Below are 10,257 nucleotides of genomic sequence, written 5' to 3'. Positions count from 1 at the left end.
ACCCAAAAAAACACAAAACTGAATAAACTATATTTATAGTTTTCCTTGTAAAAGGCCGTCAAAAACTGCCCAAGCATTCAAGACCGTTTCGTTCGAAATACATCTACTAGACTGAGAAAATCAAAATCAAGACATAAATCACCCCAGTTGATCATCCAATAGACCCCATGCTCTATTGTCACTCCTTAGCTAGATTATACTAAACTTTAACCATAGGAGAACTGTGCCCAAGACGGACACGTCAAGGTTAAATAGCAAATTCGGCTCATCGATTGATGCATTGCTCGCATATTGCACTCAAACCGTAATTTGAAATCATGTTCCATCAATATATTAACTTATACTAATAAAATTTAACACAGATATGGGACCATTCATAAATTACGTAACGCAAAAATTGCCCAAAATTAACCCCCCCCCCCTCCCCCTATGTAACAAATTGTCACAAATTTTTCCATCCCCCCCTCCCCTGTTACGTAACAAATTCCAAGAAAAAAATTTTTTTTCTTCGATGAAAACATGTTACGTAACGATCTAGTTAACACCCCCTCCCCCCTATGTCACAACTTGTCACAACTTGTCGTACCCCCTCCCCCCCCTAAAAGCGTTACATAATTTATGAATGGTCCCTATATGTTTAAAATTGTTGTGAAAAAGGGACACAAAATCGACATTTAAAAACTGGGATGGGAGAGCCAGACACCTGGACAAGGGGAGAGTGAACGCTTCTCGATCAATAAATTTTGTTTTCTGTCGGTACATCACAATCTAGCGATAATAAAAAATGGCCCAAGGGTATGCAATTTGATGGCATTCTGGTTTATATTCGCGTAATAAATCTGTCCATCTTTTCCCACCATACTGTGTCCATCGCACCCAACATGATACCAAATTTTAAAAATGTTGTTAAATCATGAACACCTCATTGAAATTTCAGTTTTTTTTTCAACAGTTAAGTGCTAAATAGCCAGTACGTCATGTCAACCTAAAAATATTTTCCGAGATCAACAGCTTTCAGGCTCAAATCGCTATTTTCTGGTGTCGAAAAATTATATCCGTTAGCGTGCTCTCGAGAAAAAAATATCTGAAAATTCGCGTATCGTATAATTCAGTATCTTTCGGAATCATTTGATATCTTCTAAAAATCATATGGTATCAGTACCATTCAACTGAATTTTTCATTTTGTGAGAAACAGTTTGTCCATCTTATCCACAGTGTCCGTCTTCGACGCAGTTCCCCTACATATTGCAATCATGTAAAATGACTGATTTTTTCGTATTTGATGGTACGTAACCAAAGGGTCGTGCGCAAGGGTAGGGTTTTGGGGGTCCGAGCCCCTCCCATGAAGATTTTGAATGACTTTTTAAAGATTTTTTTAAACGTGTCCACTGGAAAACAGAGAAAGAACTACCGGAACGGTGAGAATGAAGAACTGCGAAAATTCACGTTTATTGGAAACACTGAGAAAAGATATGTCCTCAAGCAGGAATCGACCCTGCGATCTCCCAGTCTCTAGTTGGGTGTGTTAACCACTCCGTCATCGAGGAACTGTTTTGATGCCATCACATGTTCCTAACCGTTTTTGTGATCACCGCTGCAGCCTCCAATGCCTCCTCCTTTTAGCTCCTAAGGAGGTATTGGAGGCTGCGGCGGTGATCACAAAAACTGTTAGGAACATGTGATGGCATCATCACAGTTCCTCGATGGCGGAGTGGTTAACGCACCCAACTAGAGACTGGGAGATCGCAGGTTCGATTCCTGCTTGAGGACATATCTTTTCTCAGTGTTTCCAATAAAGGTGAATTTTCACCATTTCTTCATTCTCACCGTTCCGGTCATTCTTTCTCTGTCTGTTTTCCAGTGGACACGTTCAAAAAATCCTTAATAAAGGGAAAAGCAAAGACTCACGTCCAAACAAGGAATATATGACTTTTTAAAATTTATTAATTTGCTGTTCGGGAACTTTTTTTTGCTGCGATCCGTTTTCACACCCAAATTTTCATTTGAGTTCAGTCACTCTAGAAACAAATCGTTGAAGAATCTTTGCGAGGTTGACTGTAGAGGGCTGTATGTCAAGTTGGTACGTTTCTCTGGGTCCGTTCACGTTTCGACAAGTTTCGATATAAGCAACAGTTGTGAGTAGTCCAGTTACGCAGCAAAACTCGGCAAGCGGGTACATTGTTATTTGGAGAAATTTTACCGCCGATGATTTCTCCTTCTGAGCGGCTGGTAGCTAAATGGCTCGCGAAAATGGGCATCGGTATCGGGAGAAATACCGCCGCTGTGAAACTCTCAGCACCATCTAGCAGATAAAAACCCTGTGAATGTGGGTGTAAAGAGATGTACAGCATTATGGTCAACACCTCTGGATTCCCTCTAAGAACGGTTGGTTTTAAAATCGCCCAATGAAGGACGTTCGTTGAACCAATATTGGACGACGTCCAAATAATCGATCAGCAGAGGTCCATCGTTGGATCCGTGTTGAGCGATCTTGAAACAATTTTTTGGGTTTTCCAGTAGGTTAGAGCACTCTAGGTAGAGTGTGGACAAAACGAATTTGACGTATCCAAATGAGTGAAAATGTGATGTATCCAAACGAGCAGAGTTTCATGTTTTGAAACTACGGGAACGAAGTATTGTGATCTACGCAAATTATTTTTGAAATTTTTGCGAGCAATTTTGATCACTAGATTGAATAATGTGCAGGTACAAAAAAGAAATAATGGTGCTTGTTTTTTTTTTTCAAATTAAAAATATGTTTTTAACCGATCCACTACTGGGTTTTCACATTCTAAATACAAATAGTTCTGAAAAATGGCTCAGTAAAGCTTCAAACAAGATCCCTACACACTCAATTCAGATCGGCAATTTCTCAACAGCCGTGTAGTCAGCAAAACTGGAAAAAGGTATCTCAGTGAACTGATATTTGTTTACTGATTTTCCGTGAAATATTTTCCGAGTTTCAGCTATCAAATGTCGTTTTTACTGAGATCTTAGCAAAAAAGTTGTTTGCTGAGATCTCGGCTATTGATTTCAGCAAAAGTTGCCAAAAAAGCTGAGATTCGGCAGAAAAAATTAAGTGTGTACTTAAATTTTTGTTCACTGATAAAATCAGTTCGGCAAGAGAAGATAATTTCATTTTCAAGCGATGCCAACATTTCTTCTTATCGGGCACTGGTTGCCAATTTGTCTAATGTTCTCTTGTCCAGACTCTTGCTAGAGTGCTCTACTCTGGATTGGTGGCAGGTGGCGATATTTGCATAGGACCTGAGCAGATCAGACATACAGCAAGGGTTGGACAGCAAGCAAGAAAAAGCACTGTACTATATTTTACCTTGGAGGAGACAAAATTAGGGAAACACTATGTTTTCTCCACTGAGGAGAAAATTGTTCTAAATCGCATTTTGCGTGTTAAGGGCACAAAACCTATTATTATTGCAGTGTAATGCAATGATTAGATGCTCCCTCAATTCAACCTCAGTAGAAATTGTCACTAGATGCCGAAAACTAGTGTGCGTAACCGGACTACATATGAAGAAGACTGGTATCTCCTTCCCCCATACAAACGAGAAGCGACAGAGGTTAAATCACCTCTATTGTATGCAGGTAGGAAGATTAATGTAAAAGTGTATATGTGTGTGAACGCATCACTATGAGGTGTACAACCTTCAACCCTCTAGTCCCAATTTTTTTTTGGCTTGAAAAAACTTTTGGAGGTGGGTCTCGTGATGAGAAAAACGAAAATAATGTTGAAAATTCTTGGAAGTAATGGATTTTTCATTAAGTCCTTAAAATAAGTAGGCCGCCTAGAGGCGGTTTTGGGCACCTGGGCGAATAAAAAACAAAAACTTTTTTTTCATCTTCTAATTACTTCAACATAAGCGAATCCAGATGGTTTCTTATATTTTGGACTCCATCAGAACGCAAAATACCTAAACTGTAAGGAGTATTTCTCTAGTGCTTTGGTTGTTTAATTATTGACTTCTAATTTATAGTAGGGGAGTCCAGGGTCTGCTGGCGATGGTTTCACTTATCATGTTTTATGTTTTTAATTTAAGAAGATCGTGTAAAAGTGAATGCGTTGCATAAAAGAGCGGACTGTTGTCAGCATTACAGAATTTTAAACATGTAACGCGGAAATCTCGCCAATTCACGACTATACGCACAATGATGCCACCTGGCCACTTTTGATGATAAAGTATGGATCGCGTGAGATGTTTTTTGAATAAAACTGCAAATCAATGATACTTGTTATTATTTTTCAGCCTCAATGCTCCTGCATTTTAATTTCGGCTCACAATTTGTATTCAAAAGCTAAATTTTCGAATTTTTTCAGGTGAAATTCCGAAGTAAACAAACAAAAAAACAAATTTTACTTGTAGTTACGTATATTACATATACGGCCAAGGAAAGTTCTTTTCGCGCGCTATCGAAAAATCTAGTCATTCGTGGAATAGCTTTGAACTCGCTCTAAATAACAAAAATGCTGAAATTTAACAACGTTACCTAGGGTAATGAGCCTATTTTCGTCATAACCATGTAAAACCGTTGGTTAGAGCGGCGGTGGCCATCTTTGTTCAACGTATTGGTTCAAATGGCGATTTTTGATATCATAATGGTTCATAAGAAGAAAGCAAAGATATTGATGCCAATTCATACGCATTGCATCGATTGTATTCCGAGTAATTAATGAAATTGTGGGACACCCTTCCTAATACGACTAAAGTAGGATCTTCACTCTAATAAGCTCGAAAACTCAATATCACTTACAACGTGTACGAAACAGAATTTAATGCAATATAAACACATTGGAGAATTTATTAAACAGTACAGTAGGATTCCGTTTTTGGCAACAATATTTTTTTTCAGTTGCCAAAACTGCAACCGTGCCAAAAATGGAACCTTACCTTAAAAGCTTTTATTTTTAATTTGTGACATTATAAATGTTACAAGAACATTAATTATATAAGAATATGTGAAATGGAATGAAATAATAGAAAAAATCAACAAATTTAACTTTATTCGCTATGCGCGCCCCCATAAAATATAATAAATATGACTCCTATGTTTGAAAATAAAGTCAAAAGCGATATCCATTATTACAACAAAATGATTATTGAGCATTTTTCAAAAGATTTACTATGAACAAAAATAATGTTGCCAAAAACGGAGCCCATTTGTTGCCAAAAACGGAACATTTTTGTTGCCAAAAATGGAGCATGCCAAAAACGGAACGTGCCAAAAACGGAATCTTACTGTACTTGAAGTGCAGAACTAGAGACAGCGCCATATGTCTAATACAAAAGGAGAAAAAAAGATTCTGCCAACTAGCACCAGACTCCTCTAAATATTATTAAATGATGAGAATATCCATATTCTAGCTGCAACATTCACCCAAAGTTTTTAAAACATAAGTTTTTTCAGCTAAAATTGCACATAATACTAGTTACGATAAGTAATCACTAAAGATTGAAAAAAAATTTCGCTTAGGTGCCCAACACCGCCTCTAGGTGGGCAAAGTATTTTACCAAAAAACATAAATGTGAGGTATAAGTAGGTCACTCTATGGATAGAGATGTGAGTCGGTAAAATGTCATGGTTACGAACAACCGCCAGGCACAGCAAGCCATGCCACGAGAATACCCTAAACCGGCACTCGACCTCTTTCGTATTCCATCTTTCGCGGTGCACGGACGTCACTAATGCCCAATCAAGCAGACAGAGCGATCTCTTCGGCAGGCATTCAGATTTTCACAATAAACTTCCGAATTATTCCACTAAACCAGTTCATATCTACAATGAAATGCTAGTAACAGGCTACTCAAAAATATTTTTTTAGTTATTGAAATTTCCAAAAACAGTTAAAATTTGTTTAATGAAGATTACCACTAAACACAAAATAGTTTTTTTCCACGTTTTCCTCGAATTTTCAACTTTGAGCTTCAAATGCCTTTGACAGAAAGCTACGAATATTAAAATAATGTGTGTGTATGAAGGGTGTGAGCGTTGGGAAGAAATGCTAGTGCGGATGACAACACACAATCATGTTTTACTAGTTTTATTTAGATTTTTATGGAGACCGCCTAGAGGCGGTCTTAGGAACTAGAGGGTTAAGAGTTGCTTGTCATCTTGATATGCAGTCTTCAGCGTAACTCAACCATCTCAATATCGAAAATACTTTATCATTTTGATTGAAGCATAGCGGAATTCCAATTTCGGAATGGAACCTTCGAACACCCAATTTCCTTAAACACAACGTAGAGACTAATCGCTGGCGCAATTACCTATAACAAATCTAGTTATGAAAACTGCCTTTCGACTTCATCTCATCAGAATTCGATCCTATCTTAGTGACAGGACTAAGCTAGCTCCAAAAACGAAAAAACGATTTGTGTTTTTTAGCAAACCCCTAGTCCAGCGTGATGTGGGTTCAAGCTATTTTCTCCTTAGCGATGAAGAAAATTGTAGTTACCTAAATTTCTCTCCACTAGAAATAGAGTAAAGTGCCTATTTTCACCATACTAAGCAGGATGCCACACTAAATCAGTAATTTCTCGGCCTACAAGCAATGGAATGCGTAAAAATTGATATCAACAGCGTTGCTTCGTTGCTAAGAATCAATATAATAACACAAATGCGTTGAAAACAGTGAAATCCTCGTGTTTGAGCGCTACCATTTGACTCAATGCATTGAACAAAGATGGCAGACACTGCTCTAACCAACGGCTTCAGATAGGTAGGGTGATAATAGAAACATGGCGAAAATGGGATCATAACCCTACATCTTGCATTGGCTTACTAAGCAAAACCAAGTGTTTCGATTTAACTAGTTCTCATAAGCTTAAGATTGAACTCCTTTGCTTGCAGACCATCACGCAAGACTAGGGGGTTTGCTCGAAAAACAAATAGTGTTTTCGTTTATGGGGCTAGCGTCAATCCTACGCTAGCCTAGTCCTATCACTAAGTTAGTGTCGGATTCTGATGAGACGAAGTAGAAACGCAAATTGCATAACTAATTAAGAAAAAAACAGCAATGGGAAATTTTCATAAATAATAATTACCACAAAATAAAAGAGCACAATCCCTACTGAAGTAGTACCTAACGGTTGCCCCGGGTGGGTGAGAATTGCGAGATAGATTTAATCGGTAGGCTTAACCATTACAAACCAAACCGATGCTACTACGAGCCAGCAAACGGCGATGTCTGTCGAATTTCCTCTCGATAATAGAAATGTACCCAACCTGTTAAGCTGAATCGATTGGTACACAAGACTCGGCCCTCCAGGCCTCGAAAAAATACTTCAACGTTTGAGATTTTCCATATTTTTTATACGGAACGTAAAAACAATTAAAAACCTTCCCTTGAGAATTTTTTGCGCACGGGCCTGCGTAGCCCCGTACCGATTTCGATCAAAATTAAATTCAACACCAGAAACATACCCTTAAATTGTATTGGTAGACCGTTTCGACTACTTTAGAGGTTTTATTCGACTTTTGCATGACCTGAAAAAGTAATGGAAACCTCAGCATTACTAACCAATGAAATTTATTATTTCTACAGTAACCCTAAATTATTTACATCGCAATTAAACTATACGCTTTGTGTTTGAATTTCAACTAGCGCAATACTAATCTGATGAATGAAATTTTCACAAAATTCCATCATCTCAAATATCCCTCTGCAACAGTTTATCCCGATTGGCTCAAGTGCTGATGCTGTCGCTGCTGGGCTGGGAATAAAATTTAAACTTTTATCTGTTGCTGACATGAAAATTAACGCTATCCAGAATAATGATATCGGCTGTAATTTGCATACATGAGCAACCATTGCGTTGTTCCCGTGCCCGGTATAAGTGTCCATTCAATTTGGGGGCGCCCAATTTTGAACCCCGCCATTCCGCACCCACTCTGCTCATTGCGGTAGTGAGTTTGGGGAGAGAAACGATCAGATCGCAAGCCTGTGCCTGCATGTAAAAAGCAATTCAGCTGCATGATAATAGGATGCACTCTATAAGCCAGCAGATAACACAATTATCAAATTTATACTGCATTATGTAATTTTCAGTCCGGCCAGATTGTGAGCGAGGGGTCGTTAATCTCCCTGAACAAACAACGACCTGCTGGCCTCGTGTTGTTCCACGGATGTACTGAAAAGATTAATCGGTGGCTTCAGTTTCAATTCTCTTCCCGATATGGATCTAGTCGTTTCGATTTTCGCGAGTTGCAACAAATATATTATAATGTCAAACTTGAACAAATCCCTCTCCCCATACTAGTATAATGTTAAAATGACGACAACAACTATTATTGGATGAGTGTAAAATTCATTTAGCTAGCCAAGAAGAACATTTTGATTTAAATGTGAAATTAAACAATTTATAATAATGCTAGTGCTTTCCATTGGGCTACGACAGATTTTACAGTTGGGCATAATGAAATAATTTTCAAAAACTACCTGTTTTAATGATGTATATTGTACAATTATGCATCAAAGTTCCCGAAATCAGAAACTCTGTAAAAAGCAGTTGAATCTACCTAACAGTGTGATAAAACCTTTATTATAACACAAATTACGGTAGGTTTCAAGCCGTAATAGCTCGCGTTAAATTTTTAAAACCGGATTAACCCTTTATAAGGCCCAGAGTTTGGGGCTATTAATGATTGTTATATTAATCGAAACATGGTTCTCTCACTTAGTTTAGAATATAGTTACATTTACTTCGTAATAAAAACTGTTTTTAAAATATACTGCTACCGCCCGTTAGAAAAAAGTCTTTGTAATGTTTGATGTTTTTCCAACGAGATTGGTGCAATTATACACACCAAAAATAATGAAATTTAAACGACATGTAAATCAATACGAATGTAAACATACAACGACTGAATTAAAAATTTGATTGAAAATTACGTTAAAATCAATTGGAGCATTAAACAGCATACAATTTTACACTTTCATTCGTGTAATATTACATGTCATTCATTTTACAGCAGTATTCGAGTAAAAATACATTGAAGTGCATTGGTTTTCCGTTTGAAGAAACTGTAATTTTCAATCCACGTGTAAAATAATAAGAAAATTCGTTGAAGAAAGCACGACAAGTCGTGTGTATTTGTGGCGGAACTTAATTTTACATTTATATTCATGTTCCAAATATGTGCATGAAAATAAACTTAAAATTACAAAATATGTTTTTTTCTGTTTAAAGAAATATCGAGCTGGATCAGAAATTCAAAAATAAATTAAGGTGGGTTACTGGTTTTTACCTGATTAACAGTAAATAACCCCTGGATTCTGGGGATAAGTTGAAAAATGAAACCACAGATAACAGACGTTCATTTATTCATTTTATTTTTTTCTTTGCAATTTTTACCACTCATTTACCAAATTTTCGGATTAAAAATAGTTGTTTTTACAAATTTGCATCACTAACTAATAGGGTCTAAGGTATTTTTTTTCAAAATCGAGCTAATTTTATTGTCTAAAAGGAAATCGTCGTATTTTTTTTTCAAAAAACTCTTCACCAATCTGACACTTTTCACTGTATCTCAAAAAAGTAATAAGAAGAGTTTCCAGACTCCTAACAAGTAGATTTCATAAGATTGGAACACTTCTCACTTCATATTCCTGAGTTTTGAACGAAACGAAAAGGTGGCAATATGTGGCCACTGCCTTATAAACGGTTGAAATGTTTGGAAAGTTATAACATAGCTTAATGCAGCTCTTCTGTCATTTTAATGGCTACGTTCAAAAACGTAAATTCAATTATAGATCATTGCCTGAAAACCTTAGCCTCAAAATTTTTACAATTTTTGGTCTTTTTATTTACGGTTTTTTTTATTAAAGAGGTTTTAACCTTAAGGTCATTCACCTCTTTTTCGGGTTAGAGAAATCTCTTTTAGTAAAAACTCTAACCCTATGTGCGGGATTGGAAATTGAACCCAGCTGAGTTGCGTACAAGGCAATCGATTTATCAACTACGCTATGCCCGCCCCCTTTTTTAAGGTTTCGACTTTCAGTTCCATTATGGTTGGTTTAGTCATACATAACAATCGATCCGAAATATATTTAAACACCCTCAACTAAAATTCCGAATAAAATGGACGTCTGAGCCACATTTGGCAAACGTGTACAGCCGTGATTCGCTGGTTGGACACTTTTTAACTGGACCGCTTTTTAGTTGGACCTCCGCTAGTTGGACCATTGTCCAACTAAAAAGCATCTGAATGTCAAATTTACTTTGACAATCAATCTGACA

General features: G+C 37.1%; 1 non-coding gene across 1 annotated transcript; it reads left to right on the top strand.

Moving 5' to 3' along the window:
* Positions 1 to 1,698: 1,698 nt before the first annotated feature.
* On the top strand, positions 1,699 to 1,771 carry Trnas-aga (transfer RNA serine (anticodon AGA)). The gene has a single exon. It is a non-coding gene; the product is annotated as a tRNA-Ser (tRNA).
* Positions 1,772 to 10,257: the final 8,486 nt, after the last annotated feature.

The sequence above is a fragment of the Topomyia yanbarensis genome, chromosome 3 (genome assembly GCF_030247195.1).
Source record: "Topomyia yanbarensis strain Yona2022 chromosome 3, ASM3024719v1, whole genome shotgun sequence".
Lineage (NCBI taxonomy): Eukaryota > Metazoa > Arthropoda > Insecta > Diptera > Culicidae > Topomyia > Topomyia yanbarensis.
Note: the sequence above shows the minus strand (reverse complement) of the source record. Positions and strands in the feature narration are given on the sequence as shown.